A 9,313-nucleotide genomic window follows, 5' to 3' on the forward strand; every position below is an offset into this window, starting at 1 on the left:
GGAAGTGATTAAAAAGCTTTACTGGGACTGGGTACAGGGCGAGGCACTGAGTGGTTCGGATGGGGGTTCACTCACGGATCGGTTTTTGGAATTTAAATGGGTGAAAAAACTGGAACCCTTCCTTGACCTGATAACCAAAACCCTGGATAGAGCGCTATATCTAAAACTGAGGTACGGAACGCTCCCGGGGCATGATTTCACCATGAGGTGGTCCAAATCTGGTGCCCCCTTGCGTTCGTGTCCAGGCTGTGCAGCACCAAAGGAAACTGTGGCCCACTTATTCTTTGCTTGTCCCGCCTACAAAGTGGCCCGGAAAATCTGGTTGAAACCTGTATGTAGGGAGCTGGGGTTGAGGTGTCATAGTCTGGCATTACGTGTACTTTCTACCGATTCATCATCCACTGTCATGATATGTGGGGTGGCAAAATTTTTGGGTAGCGTTTGGCTGACGCGCTCCCGGTTACTGAAATTGCATTCTAGGTTACCAACGGACTGATGCACGTAACCGAAGATACATTCACTTAAATTAGTGACTGTGGAGCATTCCTTATCTCAGGATATCTTTTTATGCTGTATTATATTTTATTGTTTTAGCGGGGGAATTGAATATTTATTGTGCATATGTACTCTTTTATGGTGAACAATTTTGCCGAATAAAGATTATTACTACTACTACATTATAAAAAGCAGACTTCTCATGCTGCAACAATTTAAGCAGTAATCAACAAACCATTAAAGAATATACATCACTGGTGCTTTCACATGAGTAACATACAATGAAAGTAGAGATATTGGCGCAAACCATTTTTTATAAAAACCAAACAATAGCCACAGTGAAGGCATTCGAGATAAACTACAATTACAGTTCTTTGTCTCCTATGATGCTACTCGATTCTCAGGTAAGTCACATAGTACAGGCAACGAGACCTGCACCACATAGTCTAACATACTTAACATCTACCCTGGGTTATCCATCGAATTAGGGAGTGAGCCCATTTCAGAGCAGCCTGCTCAGCAAGATATGCTTGATATAGGCCCCAAACGTTTTAGGTCAGCTAAGGGGGGAAGCAGCTAACTATACAGTTCGGACTGCGTGCTGCAGAACAGCATATCGCATGACCATACCTGTATAGTTGGGGGAGGACCTCGCGACCAGTGCATTGCCAATCTACGCTTCGCAAGCAGCATTCCCAACTCGATTAATCAGCAGATTCCCTTCTTTAGTTTCTTCGTGTACCCCAGCAAAGCAATGAGCGGGTCAGGGGTTAAGAGTACTTCAGTAATATCGCTCAGAGCCAGAAATACTTTGTCCCAGTACTTTGCAATAATTGGGCATCCCCAGGCAACATGTAGAAAGTCAGCGTGATTCACCCTATATATCTCACATTTGGCAGTCTCACTCAACCCATAACTAAACAGCCATTCAGGAGTATAGTAAACTCTTTGCAAATACTTAAAGTGGATTAGGCGGTGTCGGCCATTTAAAGACACTCGAGGTGTCACCTCACAGCTATACCTCGAAGTGTCATCATCGATATTGATGCCCAAGTCCCTTTGCCACTCGAGCAAAGACTTGATGTAGAAATTTTTCCAGTAGGCTTGCACAACCGCATAAAACCTGGACACTAGTTTAACAGGTGATTCCACTTGCAGGATAAGTGTAAGTGGGGTAACCTCAGGGGGTTCCGCCATATCATCACCCAGTATCTCACGCATGGAGTATCTCATCCTATAATACTGAAATTGCACCAGTGAGGTAGGAGCAGCGCCCTAAGGCACCACCTTGTCCCTTGTGCGCACCTTCCCTTCCTGAAAAAGGTCACCCGCAACAGTTACATTCAAAGCTTGCAGCGCCGTGAGCACAGCGCGGTCTCTGAACACAGGGAGCCAAGCGCACCATTCCAGAGTTACTATGGGAGAGTACAGTATATTGCAGTCTTGTCTTTTTATCAAGTCGCACCACCCGTGTACTGTGGAGTTTATGGAGTCGACGCGACGGTCTGGGGGTCGAAAGAGACTCCCATCAACAAAAATTGATGGAAGGAATGGTTGCAAATAGTCTAATCGATGACAATCGCCCTGGATAGCAAAACCACAGTTTTGTTGCCCACCTCAAATTAGACCCATATATTGAAAATCAACTTTCACCCTGCTTCAAAAGGAACAGTCCGGACCGAAGTGCCATGGCAGATCCTCTCTGAAGAGGAACACAAGCAACCCAAGACTGGTGTCAACCTATTTGAGCTGCTTCAGTAGGGTGCAGTTTAGCTCCAGTGGCACAGTGAGCCTTGGGCCTAAATCTGGTAATATACTTTGACCCGTAAGGTGCTACATCAAATACACAAAAAGTGACATGCTGGGCAAAAAGAGACATGGGTTAGAACACTATCCAGAACATATTTCTACGGCATTAAAAATCAAGTCTTCCCAATTATCTGCGACTACCGCTGACATACAAATAATTACATTGGAAATGCGTCAACCCGTTAGTACAGGAGTTATCATACTTATCAACATATATGCTCATCCGAAAACTAAGACTAAACAAGAGCTTTTAAAAAAAGTCAGCGAAGTAATAGCAGAATTTCGTCTTGATCAGCCAACCTTTGAGATAATTCTCACCGGAGATTTTAACGCCAACTTATTACAACCCCATGAAGACGAAGATAACATCATCACTGCTAATGAATTATGGGCTGTAGAAATGCAGGTGATTCCATTGGCGAAAAGAATGGATAAAGTGGGTCGGCAAATGATGTGGGCTCTTGAACAGCTAGAAGTTTCAAATTATATGCTCTCCTGATAGTGATCACTCGGCACAGCACATTGAAACTAAAATAATTTGTCCCAAACATTTAGAGGCCCCAATATTAGCAGAGGAAATGTCAACAATAAATCTGAAACGTTTAAGGTGGACAAGTGTCACACTACCACAAATAGCGCTGGATGCAAAAAAACTAATGCAAACGCTAGTCCCAGAAAACCAACTGACCGCTGAAATATGGACCACCTTCTTGAACAAATTACCAAAGGTAGGAGTCAATGTCAAGATGAGGCATAATGGAAATAAGAACAGCCACCTCAGCCAGACATCATGTGCTTCGATAAGGCGTTTGAGACAGTCATTGAGGAGAGTACAAGGACATAGTTCCCAATCCAAAGTATGGCAGGATGTTCGTTTCCTAAAGAAATTATACAAGAAACAAATTTGGAATGAGAAAAAAAATGAGGACATCAATTTTTGGACAAAAGTATTGTATAATGCTAAAAAAATCAGACTCCAGAGCATTCTGGTCGCAGGTAAATTCATTGAACAGAACCACAAATACTATAAGTACGACCTGCGTCTCGGAAATGGCATGGGTACAGTACTTAAACGATACATTTTCAATAAACCCCATAACGCAGCCATCATCAACAGTAATCTCTGTATGTAAAAGTTCAAACGCAGAGATTCAGTCCACCACGGGGTTTGATCTGGTAAATATCCCGTATAAGAACCGGGCAGGCTGAGGCCAAACATCTCGAGTATACACAGATGTCGAAATACTGTAAATAATAAAGAAAAGTAGGCAAGATAGCGCACCAGGACCGAACGGCATCCCCCAGGCAATTTACAAGCAAGAGCCCCATTATTGGGCCAGTAACTTTAGCAATCCGTTCCGGACGATCAGTGTCACCAGTCGGATTCCGGAAAGCTGGAGAGGCGCGATCGCCAATCCAATATTCAAGGGCGGGGACCGAAAAAATCCAGCAAATTACCGCCTGATCTCGCTGATGGATGCAGAGGCTAAATATTACGCGTCACTGGTGTTAACCGACCTTGCAAAATGTTCTGACGATAACAACAAAATTCCCGTTAATCAATCAGGGTTTTGCCGTGGCATAGGCAGCATGGCAAACGCCATAGCAATAAGCCTGATAGCCGAAAAAAGCCTACAAGAGCATCAAGCATTACATCTATATTTTGTGGACTTTAAGGCGGCCTTTGATCGTGTTAGCCGAAAAACATTATGGGCCAAACTAAAGCAGCAGGGTCTGCCGGATACAATCTTAAGCCTAATAATGGACCTTTATACCAACACCTGGATGCAGGTTAAGGTCGACAATGGCCGAAGGCTAACAAGGAAGATCACAACCAGTGAAGGACTAAAACAAGGCTGCGTCTTGGCGCCCCATTTGTTTAATTTATTCATGGCTGATTTGACACCAAGGCTAAATGGGATCAATGCACATCCTCCATGGCTAGGAACTTTGCCCTTCACGCATCTATCCTATGCAGACGATGTTGTCCTCCTCAGTCAAACTAAAATAGGACTACAACGTCTCATGCATGAACTGGCCGAATATACTAAACAGAATCTAATGGAAATAAACAGTAAAAAAACTAAGGTCATGATAGTAACGCATCGTCGTACAAAACAGCTGAATTTCACAATTGATAACAAGAATCTGGAAGTAGTGGATAGCTACAAATACCTGGGGATATATCTGGATAGAAGGTTCTCCTTCTCTACGCACTTTGACGCAATCGAAAAGAAAGGTAAAGCCTTACTGTATGCATTTTGCATCTTGTCCAAACAGCTAAAAGGCTCTCTGTTTACACCCCTACTTACAGTTATTAAAGCCAAACTTCTCCCAACGATAGCTTATGGCAGTGTGGTACATGGTGGAAGAAGTGCACAGCTACTAGATAAAATCCAAACAAGAGTGTACACACGTGTATTCAGCTTACCATGTGATGCTTCACCAGCACAGGTACGCCTCGAATTTGGATTACAGTCCCAAATATTACATAAAAAATACGAGACAATCAAAGTTTGGTATAACATTTGGTTCAATTGCGAAATAGAAATTAACTCTGCTATTTGGGAAGCTCTGCAAAGCAACTCCAAATCCCAGTACGCGAAGTACCTAAACTCCTCCCTGAAAATTACCGAGATGGCGTCAATATGGAAAAGGAAGTTACCAGTAACATCTTTTAAGCAGTTTGTAAAAAAGGCAGTCAACATGCATTCGTTGATCGAAGACAAAACTACTCTAAGACACCGAGCACATGCTTGGATGATAATACAATCCTACAAAAGGCTGGTACCAGCTCCCTATCTATTCCATCGCACTTCAAACTAAAGTATCTAAAGCTATGCATGGGAAAACTGCCAACAAAAGCTGACCAACCCGGCTGGAGGACACCGGGCTCGAAGGACTGTACTCTATTTGGTGCGGCAGTACAAGACATAATCCACTTAATCTGCATTTGTCCAGTAAGGGATCATGATCGCCGGAATCTACTTAGGGTAAAGTTCAACAAAAAAGGAATTCGCACATGCCGCTCAGCGATATTACATGCGTTGGACTCAGCGGATCCACAATTCATTTGTCGAATAATCAATTATGTAATTAATTTTGAAAAAAAACTTGAAAAGCCAACACAAGCCTGAACTTTTTGAACTTTGAATTTGCCCTGGTTAATCTAGAATAGGTCTCCGAAATTACTAGGAATCCAAGAATATCTGTGTTCTTAACATTTTAATTAACGGTTGTTTTAAAATTTGCATTCTACTGTATAACAGCTCGCATAGGAAAGTATTTTTTTTATTTATTACGATATTGTACCGGTTTTCATTAACTATACAATAAAGAAGTTATAACACACTATCCAGAACAAGTAGTTGAACTATTTGCAGGAATTCCTCCCATCACCTTTTGTGTGTTTGAAAGCTAAAATGAAGCCATTTTAGGCACTGAATCAGCAGTTGGTATGTATAGCTTCAAACAAAAACAAGTAAAAATTCTGCAAAGACTAGCCAAAGCAATTAGAACACGTACTATAAAAGCCATCAGGCGTGACATCCATTTAATTTATATTTACTTATGGAAAACTCAAAGTATCACCACACAAACCAACTTTAATACATACTTGCCAGGCCTGCTGACCTAGGTGGTAGGTTACTTCTTTGTAAGCAAAACTACAGCCTTCAGATTTACCATCCTACTTTTAGATGGGAAAGCTTCTGATTGAACTTGCAAAGGCATGAAAAGCTTATTCCTGGATAATGTAAAACTGTTTTACAACAAAGAAACACCAATAATGGGGGTGAAGTTGGCACCCTTATCAGGTGCTAGTGACGACATGGACATCCGCTGCATGTGCATAGCACGTGGGACCACCCTATGAAGGCAGAAGCGTGGCAGAAAGAGAAGTGGTGCCGAGCTGAACAGAAGCTGTCCTGGCTGATCCTGTGATCAGGCTCATGCTTCTTTGAGTCTAAACTAGCAGTCTGAAAATAATTCCAGAACAGTTGCTTTTATGCATTAGGGGCAATATGTATAATGCATTTTACTGGTCGCACCTAGCTGGATTGGCATATTCAGGTCGTTTGAGACCAGTAAAATGCATTTTGGTATGTATGAAAACCAATTTGCGGTTTGGTAACATGTTACTGAATTGCAATTTGGTATTGCAAATACATACCTATTTGGTATTAGAAAGTGGCATATTAAGGGCGTCCTTTCCTAATACCGAATCGCAGAGGTACGTAAGAATGTTTTGCGACCGAAATGCGGTCGCAGAACATTCGCATTTTACCACCTACTTCAAGGAGGTGGTAACCCATTCACAAATGGGAAGGGGTCACCAAGGAACCCCTTCTCCTTTGGGAATGGTAGCAAATATGTTTTTTCAGAGCGCGCAGTGGTTCTATTTTAAACGGATTCCGTTTTCCTTTGAGAAAAACGGGCTGCATGTTTAAAAAAAATTATTGCTTTATTTAAAAGCAATCACAGACATGGTGGTCTTCTGACCCCAGCAGGCCATCACCCCCATGAGTTTAGCGATTTGTAATGGGTCGCAAATTGTGGCCTACTGTATTAATATTCATGAGGTAGGTCGATTTACGAGCCAATAGGAATCGCTAAATGAAACTCTTGGAGTTACATACATTATGAATAGCGATTGCCTAAGTGCGATTTGCAGAGAATCGCAATTAGGTAATTGCTATTTCCAATAATGATACATATGGCCCTAAATCAGGTTCAGGTGTTAGTGCTGTCAGGGCAGTGTACACTGCTGACAAAGCAGTAATAGCTCACACATCTGCAATTGGACCTACAAGGGGAGACCAAACCTGAAGGATGCTGTACCTGACGCCCAGAGCACAAGGTGAGGGACTAACCGAGTTAGGCAGTATGCAAGTGACATCATGGCATGTGACATCGCAGCCGTGACATCACAAGAAGTGACATCAGATCTTAAGATCTTACACATATGTTTAGTAGGTCTATCACAAGTACATTTGAGCACATTACAATATTTAACAAATTAGATTTTGAATTGGAGTTGTGCCAAAAAAGTGACGCAACCCATACGCAAAATCAGGGCCTCAACTCATACATTGATTTTTTAAACTCTGCCACAAAGAAATTGGCAACAAGGAGAAAACTGGCAGCAATACTATACTGCTTAATTGGTTGCAAAGTCTAAGTTCAAATATTTATTTTGGCAAAAGCCATAAAACACATCTAGATAAATAACAAATTCATCTAAAAATGAAAGTTTTAAAAAGATTCTTGCATTAACCAAAACATTCATAAACTGAAAATGCATCCTAATAACAGAGACAGTATTACAATCATTCGAAAACCCCCTTAAAAATGTCTCTCGCTACCATGCCCTTCTAACAAAATTCATCAAACTAGACTGCCCGGGGTGTGATACAGTTGAAGAAACAGATTTTCATGTTGTTCTCTTTTGCTCTGCCTATAGAAGGCCAAGGCCCAAGTGGGTCCTTCCGCTCTGTAGAAATCTGGGGATTAGACATCACATTGAAACCTTTAGACTCCTCAAACACGAAAGGGACCCATTATTCGTGTTCGCTATTTCCAAGTTTCAATTTTCGATGTGGTGCTTCCGTAGGGGTATGTTAAAGAAAAATAACTTAGAAAACCCTTAATTGAATGTGCGCTAAATAGGCTGTCTTGCCATGCTTTCATATCTCCACAGCTTTAACATTGTCTCGTAAACTTCTTTCTCTTTCTGGGTTGTTTTGCTTATATACATCTTTTAAATGCTTCATATCTCAAACGTTTTTAACGTCTTCTTTCAAAATACGCCCTCTGATCATCAGTCAAAGTTAGAATTTTATTATATATTAATTGATAATAAGGGATATTGCAATTGTCTTCACCCTGATGTAAAATACATATTCATTGTTGAATAATGCTTACACTATTTCACTATTGAGAATTGACAAGAGGGAGTGCAGTTACTTCTGAATTTCAAACTCTGTACAATTTGCATCTGCACTGTGATGGTATTTTAGTATAACATTTGCTACTTTTTGGTTTTTCTTTTGTATCAAATGTATTTGTAACATTTTATGCACTTTTATGGCCGTACGGCCGAAATAAAGCTTTCTTTGATTGACTGATTGAATAAAATTTAGTACTATAGGAAAGGATTCTAAAGTACAAAGCTTCTTTGAAAACCTTTTTTTTTTAAATAATCTTTATTCATTTTATACTCAAAACAACATACAGCTGTAAATACGACATAGTAAAGTACATGTCGTAGTACACTCCATTTGCATTATTGTGCCCACTAGGTGAGGGGGTGAATCTCTGTAACCAACATTACAGATAATCAAGAACGACGGTAATTCACTTATAAGATTATCACACATGTTACTGTACATGATTTAAAAAGAAAAATAAACATGATACCACCTAACTAGTGTGCCTGTCCTATGATTAACATAAACATGTTGCCTTTCTGGTATTGCCTCAATTTTGATCTATGCAAAATGGAGGACAAAAGATCACCTCGATACTACATGTGGAGTGCAAAGTGTTATAAAGTGACAAGTGCTTAGATTTAGGACATGATTACCATGACATAGGGGTAGATCCTGTGACCATAATAAATAGTACATTTTTCAGCTAGAGATTGGAAAAAATGTAAAAGCATCCTTACATAAGTGTGTACACATTTCTTAAAATGGAGGTGTACCTCAATGCTACATATGAATTGAAAAAGATTATTATGTGACAAGTGCTTAGGTTTACATCTTTATCATTATGATATGGGGATAGTTCATTTGACCATAGTAAATAGTAAACTTTTCAACTAGAAATGTGAGTAATTTAAAAGGAAACTCACATTAGTGGGTATACAATTCATAAAAAATTAAGATACAGGGTAAACAAAACTGGTAGAAGTGAGAATAAGAGGATATACGGGCCAAACAATTTAGAAGTTGACAAAGTAAATGGGTATACACTAAAATGGAACAAAGTTGAACCGGAGGAGTTCACA

The sequence above is a fragment of the Lissotriton vulgaris genome, chromosome 5 (assembly GCF_964263255.1).
Source record: "Lissotriton vulgaris chromosome 5, aLisVul1.2, whole genome shotgun sequence".
Taxonomy (NCBI): Eukaryota; Metazoa; Chordata; class Amphibia; order Caudata; family Salamandridae; genus Lissotriton; species Lissotriton vulgaris.